Here is a 13,850-nt window from a genome sequence, read left to right as displayed (position 1 = left end):
TAGAGAAAGTGAGGAATGTAGATGCTGGAGATCATTCCTGATGAAGGGCTTATGCCCAAAATGTTGATTCTCCTGCTCCTCAGACCTGCTGTGCTTTTCCATCACCACACTTTTTGAATGGTTACGTCCTCTTCACAACTCACTTTCCTACCAGTCACATTTCTAAGAAGTTTCAGTGTCAGAGTTTTTGAACGATCCCTTTGCTTAGGAAGTCCAAATAAAATTGTGAATTTTAAAATTCTAACATTTATTTTTCAAAACAACTGAAGTTTTCCTGGCACCTTTGAAGCAATTTAACGCACCGAGCTTGTTCCTACAAAATCCATTTCAATTTGGATTTTTTTCAGCGAACAAAGAACCAACCCACACAACATAGTTTGGATTGCAGATCAGCTCCCTTAAGTCAGAAGGCAAGGTTTTCATGGCCAGCATTTCATCTCTTTAGGATGTTATCAGAATCTGAATCTCTTTAACTAGATCATGGTCCTGGAGTCCAATGAAGAGCATCCAGTAACATTCACTTTAAACTAAATATGATGACACCAATATTATTGCCATGATAAAGATATTATACCTGGACGTTCAGAACATTGAAAATCCTTCACTTTCTGTAAACCTTTTGAGATGCGAATGATGATTTTACATTCACCAAATGATTTCTAATGAAAGTACAAAAAGCATAATATTGGATTAGTATCAGCACTGTTAAACAAACCATGTACCAGAAGGTCATAATTAGGCTGATGATCATAAAACTGGAATGACTGCAGTCATCTGAACTCAGTCTTGATGACTGTTTCACATATAGATCTATAATTGTTTGACCTCAGATCCCACACTGTAATAAATAATGGTAACAATACTGTTACCTTAAATTCAAATCCTCGTTCAATCATGCTAACATGAATGTTATTGCAATCACTGTAAAACTTTCACACCTATACAGTAAAATCTAGTCCAACAACCTTGGCACTAGCACTATTAATAACTTGTCCTATAGTTATCTCAGCAACATAACAACAATTAATTCAATGAATCTCTCACCAATGATGATGACCTAAAGGTAATTGAACAAATCCTTGCAGAGTTATGGCAAAAAGGCTGGAGCTTAGGTTGGACATGGATGACTCATTCAAAGAGCTGGAATTTGCACAATGAGCCAACTCTCTTTTCTACTTTGTGATTCTATAACTGATCCAATAGTCCTCACATCTTTACTTAGAGAGTAATCTTTACCCAGAGAGTAGTTCTTTACTGAGAGATTAGTCTGGGCATGGAACACACTGCCTACAACAGTAATAAACTCGGCAACAGTGAGGACTGCAAAAGCTGGAAACCAGAGTTTAGATCAGAGTGGTGCTGGAAAAGCACAACAGGTCAGGCAGCATCCAACGAGCAGGAAAATCGACATTTCGAGCAAAAGCCCTTCCTCCTCAGATGCTGCCTGACCTGCTGTGCTTTTCCAGCATCACTCTGATCTCAACAGTAGTAAACTCATCAACTTTAAGGGCAGTTAAATGGTCTTTGGACAAACATATGGATGAAAATGGTATAGTCTAGGACAGATAGGCTTCAGATTGGTTCCATAGGTCGGTGCAACGTCAAGGGCCAAAAGACCTGTACTACGCTGTAATGTTCTATGTTCTATCTGCACTATCTCAGAAGGCACTGGGCGAGTACTTGATGAGGTAATGGGATAAAAACAGGCCTATGGAGTGAAACTGGACGGCTATTATCAAAGAAGAAACACAGATACCATAGACCAAATGGCATCCTTGCTCTGTATTGTAAGATTGCATCATTAGAATTTTGTAGCACCTCCCATTTTGGAGGCAAGCTGAAGAGAAGGTAAAAGTTTGCAGTACACGAACAGCATTGTTCTGGCACCTAATTGTCCATGCCCACCCCATTACAATATCACCAACACCCGTGGCAACAGAGATACGAACCAGCCAAGTTATCCCTGAGCACTTAACATTTACAGAATGGAGCCATTATCTCAAGCATAAAATCCAGCCTTATAATTCTACAGCTAGTCCAATCACATTCATATTTACACCATGAACAAAGTCAAACAACCATCACACCAATGCCACAACTTGACAAATAACCTGTTATGATAAACTGTGACACAACTAACATGATAAGCCTCAACTCGACAATACAGCTAGTCAAAAAGTCATCACTTCTATAGTACAAGAACTAGTCCAAAGATCCTCACATGTATACCACAATAACCACTCAAATAAACTTCATATACAGCAACTAGCCAACTAGCTGTTATATCATGATAGTGTCAAGCAGCACATATTTCTTTTATTTAAAAAGTAAAGGGCAAAACTACAAATACTTTAATTCTGAAATAAAATAATAGCCTTCAGGAAGCACACAATGCATCACTCATATCTATAACAAGAAGAAAAAGGTTATTGAGATAAAGTGATAGTATAACACTTGATCAAATCTGATTATATTGTTCATCGCTATTTCTACAGTGTTTATGCAAACATCATAACCAGGCAAAAGAGAGGACTGCAGATGCTGGAAACCAGAGTTTAGATCAAAGTGGTGCTGGAAAAGCAAAGCAGGTCAGGCAGCATCTGAGGAGCAGGAAAATTGACTTTTCAGGTAAAAGCCCTTCATCAGGAAGGGCTTTTGCCCAAAACATCGATTTTCCTGCTCCTCGGATGCTGCCTGACCTGCTGTGCTTTTCCAGCACCACACTGATCTAAACATCATAACCAGTCTGACTAGGTGATATCTTTGAATGCTTAATATTCACTAGGAATCTTAGGAAGAAACAGTAAATGATTGGTTCTTTACCATTGAGTGAAATGGTCGAATTCTACATCTTTTCAATGGCTTGGAGCTACTGACGGGACATTGGGTTTCAAAAACGTCAAACTCCAAATAATAGCTGATCTCGTATTGTTCCTGAAATCATTTAAAGAATTGAAATAAATAAATTGTGCCAAACTTTTGATGTTCAATTTCATTCCTACTATGTACTTTATTGTGGAATAAACACATTCACAACTTCAAGGGATTGACCATGATTAGTGGTACTCTTGTAACTGAGCAGAAGGCTGTGGATTCAAGACACAGTCTGTAAACTTAAACACAAAATCTAGACTGTCAACAAAGCATTTTTTTTAAAGTGCTATATGATCTGATCTGTCATCTTTCATATGAATGTTAAATGAATGCCTTTCCTGTTATTTCAGGTGAACACATAAGATCCCATCACATGATTCAAAAAGAGTAGGTGAATCATCCCTAGTGACTTGGTCAATACTAGAACAAATTACTTGGCCATTTATTCTGGCACAGGGCATCAAAACTATACAACCAACCATGAAACAAGTGTTAGTTCTAGGAACAATAGTGCGTAGTCCACCATGCAGTGAAATTATGAGGCATCTGCAATCAGAGAGCAGCTGTCTTGGCTTTGCTTTGAGCATTTCCTTCAGTTTCTAAACCATGAAGTGGAGTGTGGATAGCAAGTTTAGGATTATTTCTGCTCAGCAGTTCCTCAGCCAAACATCGGATTGGTTCCAAGCAGGTAACTGGATCAAAAGGAGCTAAATAACAATACAGCCAGAGATCCCTGTGACGTAAGGATCACCACCACCTAAATAAGTGGCACTGTGCTCACTCTGATTTGCAGCTCTAGTTGGTACTGCAACAGCCAATCTGTGCCAACATCCCTTACGAAGTGGAAAGGATTCACCCTCTGCTCTTCAGTAAAGCCTAGATCAGAAAAGATTTCCAAACCCACACACTGTCTCGGTCTTGTGTGCTTTCCTCTCCTTATTAAAGCCTAAGCCATATTTTTCAACCAGCAAGTAATGACTGGGGTAAGTTTCAAACACAAAATCCTTGTTTCCCCTTAATAACATTCAAAATGGTGTCAGCTCTGCTCTAACGCACATTCCCATTAAGATGTTGAACGAGAGGAAAACAGCAAACCTTTTGTGAACAGTTCACATTTTACAGAAATCATATCTAAAGGTGCCTCCGTGCTCTCCTGACACAGATTATGGAAAATATCTGATTCGGATTTCCGAAGGAGAATTATTATTTACCTTCCTTTAGTAAATCTGCAACCCACCTGCTTTTCCTGGGCATTCTTTAATCTATTCAGTTTGTATTTGAATCCTTTTCTTCGGATATTATTGATGAAATGAACTGCAAGGTCAGCGGCTTTCACTGCTCCCACCGCGTCACAAGGAATTGCAGAAAAGGTAACAACTTGGCGATAAGCAACAACAGGCAAGTTATGGAACTGAATGCAGGTCACTAACATGACTAACCAATTCATGATGCTGAAAGACTTGAGCAGATAGTCACGAGTTCAATTCCAATAAAAAAAATACAAAGGATAGAAAATTAAATAAGTAGGTTTAATATTATTTCTTACAGTAATTTTCAGCCAGGGAACATGGAAAATAATTTCGCATATCACTGAAAGCCTCCAGTAAATAGAGATAATGGTCAAGACCTCCTAAAAAAAAATGAACCCTGGTGTGTTCGATTTTGCAAGGTTCATTCGGTCCAATAAAGTCAATTTTTTATTGCAGGAGCGATTATGAAATCCATCAGGATCTGACCCAGATAAAGATCATGCTAGAAAATGCTGTTGTTGACAATTCCTGTAGAGTCCAGAGATGATATGGCAAGACAGGTACATTAATAATACTGATTAATTGTTTTGTGCAAGGCTGTATAATGATTTCATATTAGTGATCTACATCCAACCTTTGGAGTGCTAATTGCAGCATATCTAAATACAATTACTGGCTAATTGCTTACATGCAATGTACTTCACACACATCATGATTTTTGATTGGATGATGTGCTTAGAGCCATTTAATGAATTATAGGGAGGGGTCCCAATTTACAAATGTCTGAATTACAAATGGATGCCTCCTAGCAGAGCGCTTTAGGGAACATCTCCGAGACACCTGCAGCAATCAACCACACCGCCCCGTGGCCCAACATTTCAACTCCCCCTCCCACTCTGCCGAGGACATGGAGATCCTGGGCCTCCTTCACCACCGCTCCCTCACCACCAGACGCCTGGAGGAGGAACGCCTCATCTTCCGCCCCAGGGCATCAATGTGGACTTCAACAGTTTCCTCATTTCCCCTTCCCCCACCTCATCCTAGTTTCAAACTTCCAGCTCAGCACTGTCACCATGACTTGTCCGGACTTGTCCGACCTGCCTAGCTTCTTTTCCACCTATCCACTCCACCCTTTCCTCCCTGACCTATCACCTTCATCTCCTCCCCCACTTACCCATTGTACTCTATGCTACTCTCTCCCCACCCCCAACCTCTCCAAGCTTATCTCTCCACGCTTCAGTCTCTCTGCCTTTATCCCTGATGAAGGGCCTTTGCCCGGATAGTCGATTTCGCTGCTCGTTGGATGCTGCCTGATATGCTGTGCTCTTCCAGCACCATTGATCCAGAATCTGGTATCCAGCATCTGCAGTCTTTGTATTTACCTTGAATTACAAACTGTCATACTTATGAACGCAATCCCATTCAAGAGTGTGATTTCAAATGTGCCACAAGTGAATGTTTCCTATACTTACAAAAGGCAACTTGATATAGTCTTACATTGTTTTCTGAATTGTGTATAAATTGACTTGGAAACTGACTCAAGAGCAGAACCCATTCACGAGATTGTCTGTAATGTACTGAATTGTGCAAATGAAATGATCCAATTGGAAATGACTGTTGAATCTTTGCTACCAATTTTGAATTTTCACAAGAGTTCCCAGTTTCCACAGCAGAAAGCTTTGTGAAAGAGGAGAAAGAGAGGGAGGTTTTGGACCTTTGGGGTTGCAAACAAACTCCATTTCTGTAGGAAGAATGAACAATTCTGTTTTGAAAATAATGTGCTAAAGATGTAGAAGAACTGAAGAAGTAATTTAAAACTGCCGTTATTAGCAGACTGAGACACAGAGGTGCCATTTGGAATTCCACTGAGCAACACACTGTTCACATTGGGTTCACTGACCCTTGGATGTTCTGAAGATCTTTACATTGCTGAGGCTAAACACCAGCTTGTGGACACCTCCTCCTACTGCCCCCTTGACCATGACCCCACCTCCCACCACCAAACCATCATCTCCCAGACCACCCATAACCTCATCACCTCAGGGGATCTCTCATCCACTGCCTCCAACCTCATCGTCCCACAACCCCGCACCACCCGTTCCTACCTCCTGCCCAAAATCCACAAACCTGACTGCCCTGGCTAACCCATTGTCTCAGCCTGCTCCTGCCCTACCGAACTCATCTCTGCATACCTCGACATGGTCCTGTCCCCCTTAGTCCAAGAACTCTCAAACTATATTCGGGACACCACCCATGCCCTCCACCTCCTCCATGATTCTTGCTTCCCCAGCCCCCAACGTCTTATCTTCACCATGAACATCCAGTCCCTATACACCTCCACCCCCCATCACAAAGGCCTCAAAGCCCTCTGTTTCTTCCTTTCCCGCCGTACCAACCAGTACCCTTCCACTGATACCCTCCTTCGACTGACTGAACTGGTCCTCACTGTGAACAACTTCTCTTTCCAATCCTCCCACTTCCTCCAAACCAAAGGAGTAGCCAAGGGCACCCACATGTGCCCCAGCTATGCCTGCCTCTTCACAGGATATGTGGAACAGTCCATCTTCCGCAGCAACACTTGCACCACCCCCCACCTTTTCCTCCGTTACATAGATGACTGTATCGGCGCTACCTCGTGCTCCCACGAAGAGGTTGAACAGTCCATTCACTTTACTAACACCTTCCACCCCAACCTCAAATTTACCTGGACTGTCTCATACTCCTCCTTCCCCTTCCTAGACCTTTCCATTTCTATCTCGGGCGACCGACTCAACACGGACATTCACTATAAACCGACCGACTCCCACAGCTACCTAGATTACACCTCCTCCCACTCTGCCCCCTGTAAAAACGCCATCCCATATTCCCAATTCCTTTGCCACCATTGCATCTGCTCCCAGGAGTACCAATTCCAATACCGAACAACCCAGATGGCCTCCTTCTTCAAAGACTGCAATTTTGCCTCAGACATGGTTGACAATGCTCTCCACCGCATCTCCTCCACTTCCCACTCCTCCGCCCTTGAGTCCCGCCCCTCCAATTGCCACCAGGGCAGAACCCCACTGGTCCTCACCTACCACCCCACCAACTTCCAGATGCATCGTATCATCCTTCGTCATTTCTGCCACCTCCAAACAGACCCCACCACCAAGAATATATTTTCCTCCCCTCCCCTATCAGCATTCTGGAAAGACCACTCCCTCCATGACCCCTCATCCGGCCCACACCCCCCACCAACCCATTCTCCACTCCCAGCACCTTCCCCTGCAACCGCAAGAAATGCAAAACTTGTGCCCAGACCTCCCCCCTCACTTCCCTCCAAGGCCCTAAGGGATCCTTCCATATCCGTTACAAATTCACCTGCACCTCCACACACATCATTTACTGCATCCGCTGCACTGGATGTGGCCTCTTCTACACTGGGGAGACAGGCCGCCTACTTGTGGAACATTTCAGAGAACACCTCTGGGACACCTGCACCAACCAGCCCAACCACCCTGTGGCTGAACACTTCAACTCCCCCTCCCAGTCCACCAAGGACATGCAGGTCCTTGGCCTCCTCCATCGCTAGACCACGGCAACACGACGCCTAGAGGAAGAGCGCCTCATCTTCCGCCTAGGAACCCTCCAACCACAAGGGATGAACTCAGATTTCTCCAGCTTCCTCATTTCCACTCCTCCCCACCTTATTTCAGTCCCAACCCTCAGACTCAGCACCACCTTCCTAACCTGCAATCTTCTTCCTGACCTCTCCGCCCCCACCCCCTCTCCGGCCTATCACCCTTACCTTAACCTCCTTCCACCTATCGCATTCCCAACGCCCCTCCCCAAGTCCCTCCTCCCTACCTTTTATCTTAGCCTGCTTGGCACACCCTCCTCATTCCTGAAGAAGAGCTTATGCCCGAAATGTCGATTCTCCTGCTCCTTGGAGGCTGCCTGACCCGCTGCGCTTTTCCAGCAACACATTTTTCAGCTCTGATCTCCAGCATCTGCAGTCCTCACTTTCTCCTTGTTCTGAAAGAAGAAAACAGAAGCAATAACATACATACACATGGAATCATGTGATCCCATCCAAATGCTGATCTGTCATGTTTTTATGATGCAAAAACAATCCCAATATCACATTATTAGTTCAGGAGAACAAGAAAGATGTGGAACCTCCCCCAAAGTGTCATGCTCAATGGTCAGATCCCAAGTATTGTGGGTATTGTATAAAGTATTGCACTTCCAAATGTGCTCTTTCAAAGATGGCTCTTTTAAAAATGGCTGCCAAAGTAAATCAAGTGGCTGTCTGGAGAGAGAGAGACCAGTCAAATGTCACACCTAAAGATGTAAAGGGATTTGTAAACAACAGATACTCAAAGAGAGGAAGAGGACAACAGTCAGAAGCAACTGAGGAGGATTCTGGGAGATGTTGGCTCACTGACCAAAACTGAGAAGGATATCACTGAGCACCAAGTGTCAAAGAACTGTGAAGTCCCATTTCTGTATGGTCTCCCTCCCGAACCAAAAAACTTACAGAAAGTGAGAGGACCTATTAGAAAATCTTTAGGAAAGATTGTGATGTGTGTTACATGTAAAACATGGGAGGCTTTAGATCCACAAGATCTATAGGGCAGTCACATCGGTATGAAGTGACAAAGGTAGTAGTCTATGAGCAACATGTGACTGATTTAGAACAGCAATTCTGTTTGGTGAACACCGAACAAAAAGGAGAGAGGTTTCTGGAACCAGAGTGAAGTCACTCCACGTTGTGATAGACAGACAAGAAAGAGTGCAGAGATGGCAGGTGAATGGGGGATGCTTTGTTGAAAGGAAAGGAGACAGCAAATCTGGGAAACCCAGTACCCCTTGGAAGCATCTCACAGGTGAGAAATGTTAGATGCCTATTCAGTGAGCAACATGACTCAGAAAAACCACAATAACAAGGTGCTGGAAGCTTGGCTGGGAAAAGAAGGAGGCTGGCTGTGACTGGATAACTCAATATTCAAGGATAGACAATCTAGTTTGCAGCAACTGGGAGAAAGTGAGGACTGCAGATGATGGAAATCAGAGTCAAAAAATGTGGTGCTGGAAAAGCACAGTAGGTCAGGCAGCATCCAAGGGCAGGAAGATCAGGGGCTTTATGCCTGAAACATCGATTCTCCTGCTCCTTGGATGCTTCCTGACCTGCTGTGCTTTTCCAGCACCACACTTTTCGAATCTAGTTTGCCCTATGATCATGCATCCCATATGTTCTGTTGCCTCCCAGATACAATGGTTGGGGACATAATGGAACGGCTGGATAAACTTCTTGGAAAAGAAGGTAAACAACAACTGGCTGTGGTTCATATGGGAACCAACAAAATAGGGAGGAACAGCTTGGAAAATTTGCAGAATTAATTTCCTATGCAATGTGTGGAGGAGAACTTGCTGGAACAGAACATTTCTAGCCCTACCAGTGAGGGAGCTAAACTGGATCTGGCCATCTGAGGCAGCCAAGTAGAGAATATCAGAGTAGAGGAACTTAGGGAAATAATAATCATAATTAAATAATTAAGTTGGCAAATGATAAAAGTCAGTCTCTGATTATGAATCCTGACTGGAAAAGGGTAGATTTTAGAGATCTAAATGTTGGACTGGAGTCAATTGATTAGAAATGCACTTTGATGCATCAAACAGTGGATTGAAAATGGGGGAATTTTAAAAGAGTGATGAATTAGATGCAAGCCAGGTACATACCTATAAAAAATGAATACAAGGTGTCCAAAGCTCAAGTACCCTGGATGACTAAAGATAGTAGTGAGAAAATAAGAAAGAAAAATGAGGCATGTAATGCATTTCGGATTGATGATATCAGTAGAAATCAGGACAAATATCTCAAAGGCGGAAAATAGGCTAAGGCTGGAATAAGGAAGGCTAAGAGAGAGCATGAGGAAAGATGATAGGCTACAAGAAAACAAGTAGTAATATGTTCTTCAAATATATTAACAGTAAAAGATTAGTGAAGGATAGAGTGGGACCCAAAAGGATCAAACAGCATAAGCCGATCACTGTTGTAAAGGGTATGGCAGAGGTACTAAATTAATTCTTTGTTTCTGTCTTTACCTATTTAGAAAATTATGACAGTGACCTAGTTGAAAATGTGGGGGTGAAGCAACCTGGACAGTAAAGTGAGAGATAAAGAAAGGGTGCTAAAAAGGCCGGCAGCACTCCAGGTAAAGAAGTTGCCCTGATGAGATGCATCCGAGGTTACTGAGAGAGCTAAGGGAACAAATTGCAAAGCCATTGACAGAAATCTTCCAGGCCTCTCTGAACAAAGGATTAGTCCTGATTTGATGATTCCAAATGTGACACTGTTGTTTAAGAAAGAGGCAAAAGATAACCCAGGAATCTAGAGACCTGTCAGCTTAACATCAACAGTGGGAAAACTATTGGAGAACATGACACTGGATAAAGTAAACATAAACTTAAGTAAAATTAAATTAATACTACTTTGTCAAGGGTAGGTAACATCTGACAAATTTGATTGAGTTATTTGACAAAGCATCACACACAGTAAATGAGAATAATGCTTTGAATTTGCATATTTGGACTTTCAGAAAATGTTTGATACTGTGTCACATGGCAGGTTGGTTCGCAAATTAGAAATTTTGGGAATGACAGATCCTTGACAACATGGATTAGAGGTTTGCTAAAAGATAGGAAACAGAGTGTAGATATAGATAGGCATTTCTTAGATTGGAGATGAGTTGACTGTGCATTCCTCAGCAGTCAGTGTTGGGACCCTTTTCTTTACTAAAAAACAGAATTCTAAATTTTCTCAAAATTTGCAGGTGATACTAAGCTACGCGGAATAGTGAATTGTGAGGATTATGATGGACAACTTCAGGGATACATTGAAAAGTTACTTGAGAAGAATTAGTAACACATAACACACACAATACGGTGGCACAGTGGTTAGCACTGCTGCCTCACAGCGCCTGAGACCCGGGTTCAATTCCCGACTCAGGCAACTGACTGTGTGGAATTTGCACGTTCTCCCCGTGTCTGCATGGGTTTCCTCCGGGTGCTCCGGTTTCCTCCCGCAGTCCAAAGATGTGTGGGTCAGGTGAATTGGCCATGTTAAATTGCCCGTAGTGTTAGGTAAGGGGTAAATGTAGGGGTATGGGTGGGTTGCGCTTCGGCGGGTTGGTGTGGGTTTGTTGGGCCGAAGGGCCTGTTTCCACACAGTAAGTAATCTAATCTAATAAACACACAGGCTCGAAGTAAGAGGTGATAAAAGTTAAAAACACACAGATGTAGATCAATCTCTGAATTGTTTACAGAGTAGTTGAGTGTACTATGAACTGAACTGGATTCTTCCATGGTACTTTGTTTATCCCTCAAAAAAAATCCTGTCCTACCTCTGAAGTATGGTTTGTGTAGAGAGTAGTGCTGTTTTTGTTTGCTCGCATTAAATCCCCTATAGTCTGTAAAAGATCTGACAAGGCTTCATCTGGAACTCTGACCATGATTGTGAGTTAGTTCTACCTTCAGCCTCCCATTCACAGAATTCTTTGCAATAAGGTTCACTTATGAACACATCCATGCTTTCACTGGGTATTTATTTCCTCCATTTAGATGTTTTATGTTCTATTCATAAATTTCTCCTCACACTGAAGTATGCATCAAACGTCCACAGAATTTCTTCAGATAGAGCTGCATTTGCACCAGTACCCTGTTATATAATGATATACTTTGCCATGGTCCTCACCACTCACAATTATTGTACTAACCTGGCCCATTTCTTTTTTTTATCTAACTGTGAAACTGTTCTATATTTTAATCAATTTCTTCTTCTAAACATCCCATTCCCTGAGTCAGGTACCATCCATCAATCACCCAGAAATGATGTATTAGCGACCAGGCCTTATCTGAGCTCCTAGATGCTTGCTGCATCTAGTTAAAAATCACACAACACCAGGTTATAGTCCAACAGGTTTAATTGGAAGCACACTAGCTTTCAGAGCGACGGTCCTTTATCAGGTGATAGTGGAGGGCTCGATCGTAACACAGAATTTATACCAAAAATTTGCAGTGAGATGTTACTGAAATTATACATTGAAAAATTGATTGTCTGTTAAGCCTTTCATCTGTTAGAATACAGTGATAGTTTCACTTCTTTCATGTGTAAATCACAAAACCTTTTTTAAAAAGTTGCATTCTCGGGTTAGCTGTTAACAATGGTGATAACTAGACAATACTAGTTAGTGCTCACCACCATCTGGACTCGGGGTTGGGTTTTCAGCCCTTTGCTCCAGCTGCAATATTTCCCAATGTCTTATTGAATCTCGAGCAATTTTTTTTATACTTCTTGTCCTTGAAATTCTTTTCCATTAGCATTTGACTTCTGCTTTACATTATACAGGCTTTCTGCTGCCAAAACTGTCACCAACTTTTTGTCTCTTGCATTTGGAGGTCTAATTCTAATTAGTTTCCCAAGTATTGCTTCTTGAGTCCAAGGTACTTTCATTTGGGACTAAGCAATAGATTAATAAATGCACGCATTCTCTCCAGATTATCAACCAATTCTCATTAATTTTTCTCTTCACATATCTTTGAAGCACTTACAGTCAGTCTCTATGCTCCTTGTAATTTTATCACAATTTACTCTCGTTCTTCTGAACTCCAATGAATTCAAGTCCAATCTACTCAACCTCACCTCACAAGAAAATCACTTCAGATCAAGAATCAAAAGTTCTTCTCTGGTCTGCCTCCAATTCCTGTTTATTTTTCCTGAGTTAAAGGGACCGAAACACAATATTCCCCACATTGGGATAAGTAGTGCCTTGTGTAGTTGTAGTAAGACTTCCCCACATTTATACTCCATTCCCTTTGAAATAAAAGCCAAACATCCATTTGTTTTCCATATTATCTGCTAAAATTGGATTAAGGACAATGAATTCTATGGTTGTCTCTCGAGGACCAGGGGAGCAAACATTCAAAATATGGGGAATGCCCGATAAGTCTGAGATGAGGAGAAATTATTTTACTCAGCGTGTTGTGAAGAGTGTTCTCTGCCATTGTAGAGGCTTTGACTTTGAGTATGTTTAAGGAAAAGATTGATAGATGTCTGATTATGCAAGGTTATGGTGATGAGGTGAGTAAAGGCATTGAGGTGTTCAGTCAGCCATGATTGTAATGAATGGTAGGGATAGCTTGACAGGCTGAATGGCCTACTACTGTACCTATGCACCTATCTTATTAATTTGATAAAGTAATGCTACCATGTCCAAAAAGCAAGCAAATGGAAAAAAAAAGAACCTTTTGTTTAAGACTTTCTTTTCGTTGAAATTTGCTGAAATGCTAGTTTTAAACAGGGCTGATATTTCCAATCCAAACTTCAAATTTCCATTATCATCAATATTAGTTTTAGATGCTGATAATTGCACTTTGCTTTGACCTGATATTTTGTAAGATGGAGCAACATGGATAACGTTGTCAATATTTGGAAACATCTGTGCCCCTGAATGAAGCACAGATTTCTGTTAATGTTTGATATATGTGGTATCATTTTTGTAAGCTAAGTTCACACCAAGGGCAGCACAGTGGCTCAGTGGTTAGCTCAGCTGCGTCACAGTGTCAATGACCCAGGTTCCACCCGAGCCTTGAGTGATTGTCTGTGCTGAGTTTGCACATTCTCCCCATGTTTGAGTGGTTTCTGCTGATGCTCTGGTTTCCTCCCACAGTCTAAAGATGTGCAGA

The sequence above is a fragment of the Hemiscyllium ocellatum genome, chromosome 13 (assembly GCF_020745735.1).
Source record: "Hemiscyllium ocellatum isolate sHemOce1 chromosome 13, sHemOce1.pat.X.cur, whole genome shotgun sequence".
Lineage (NCBI taxonomy): Eukaryota > Metazoa > Chordata > Chondrichthyes > Orectolobiformes > Hemiscylliidae > Hemiscyllium > Hemiscyllium ocellatum.
This window is presented reverse-complemented; position numbering follows the sequence as displayed.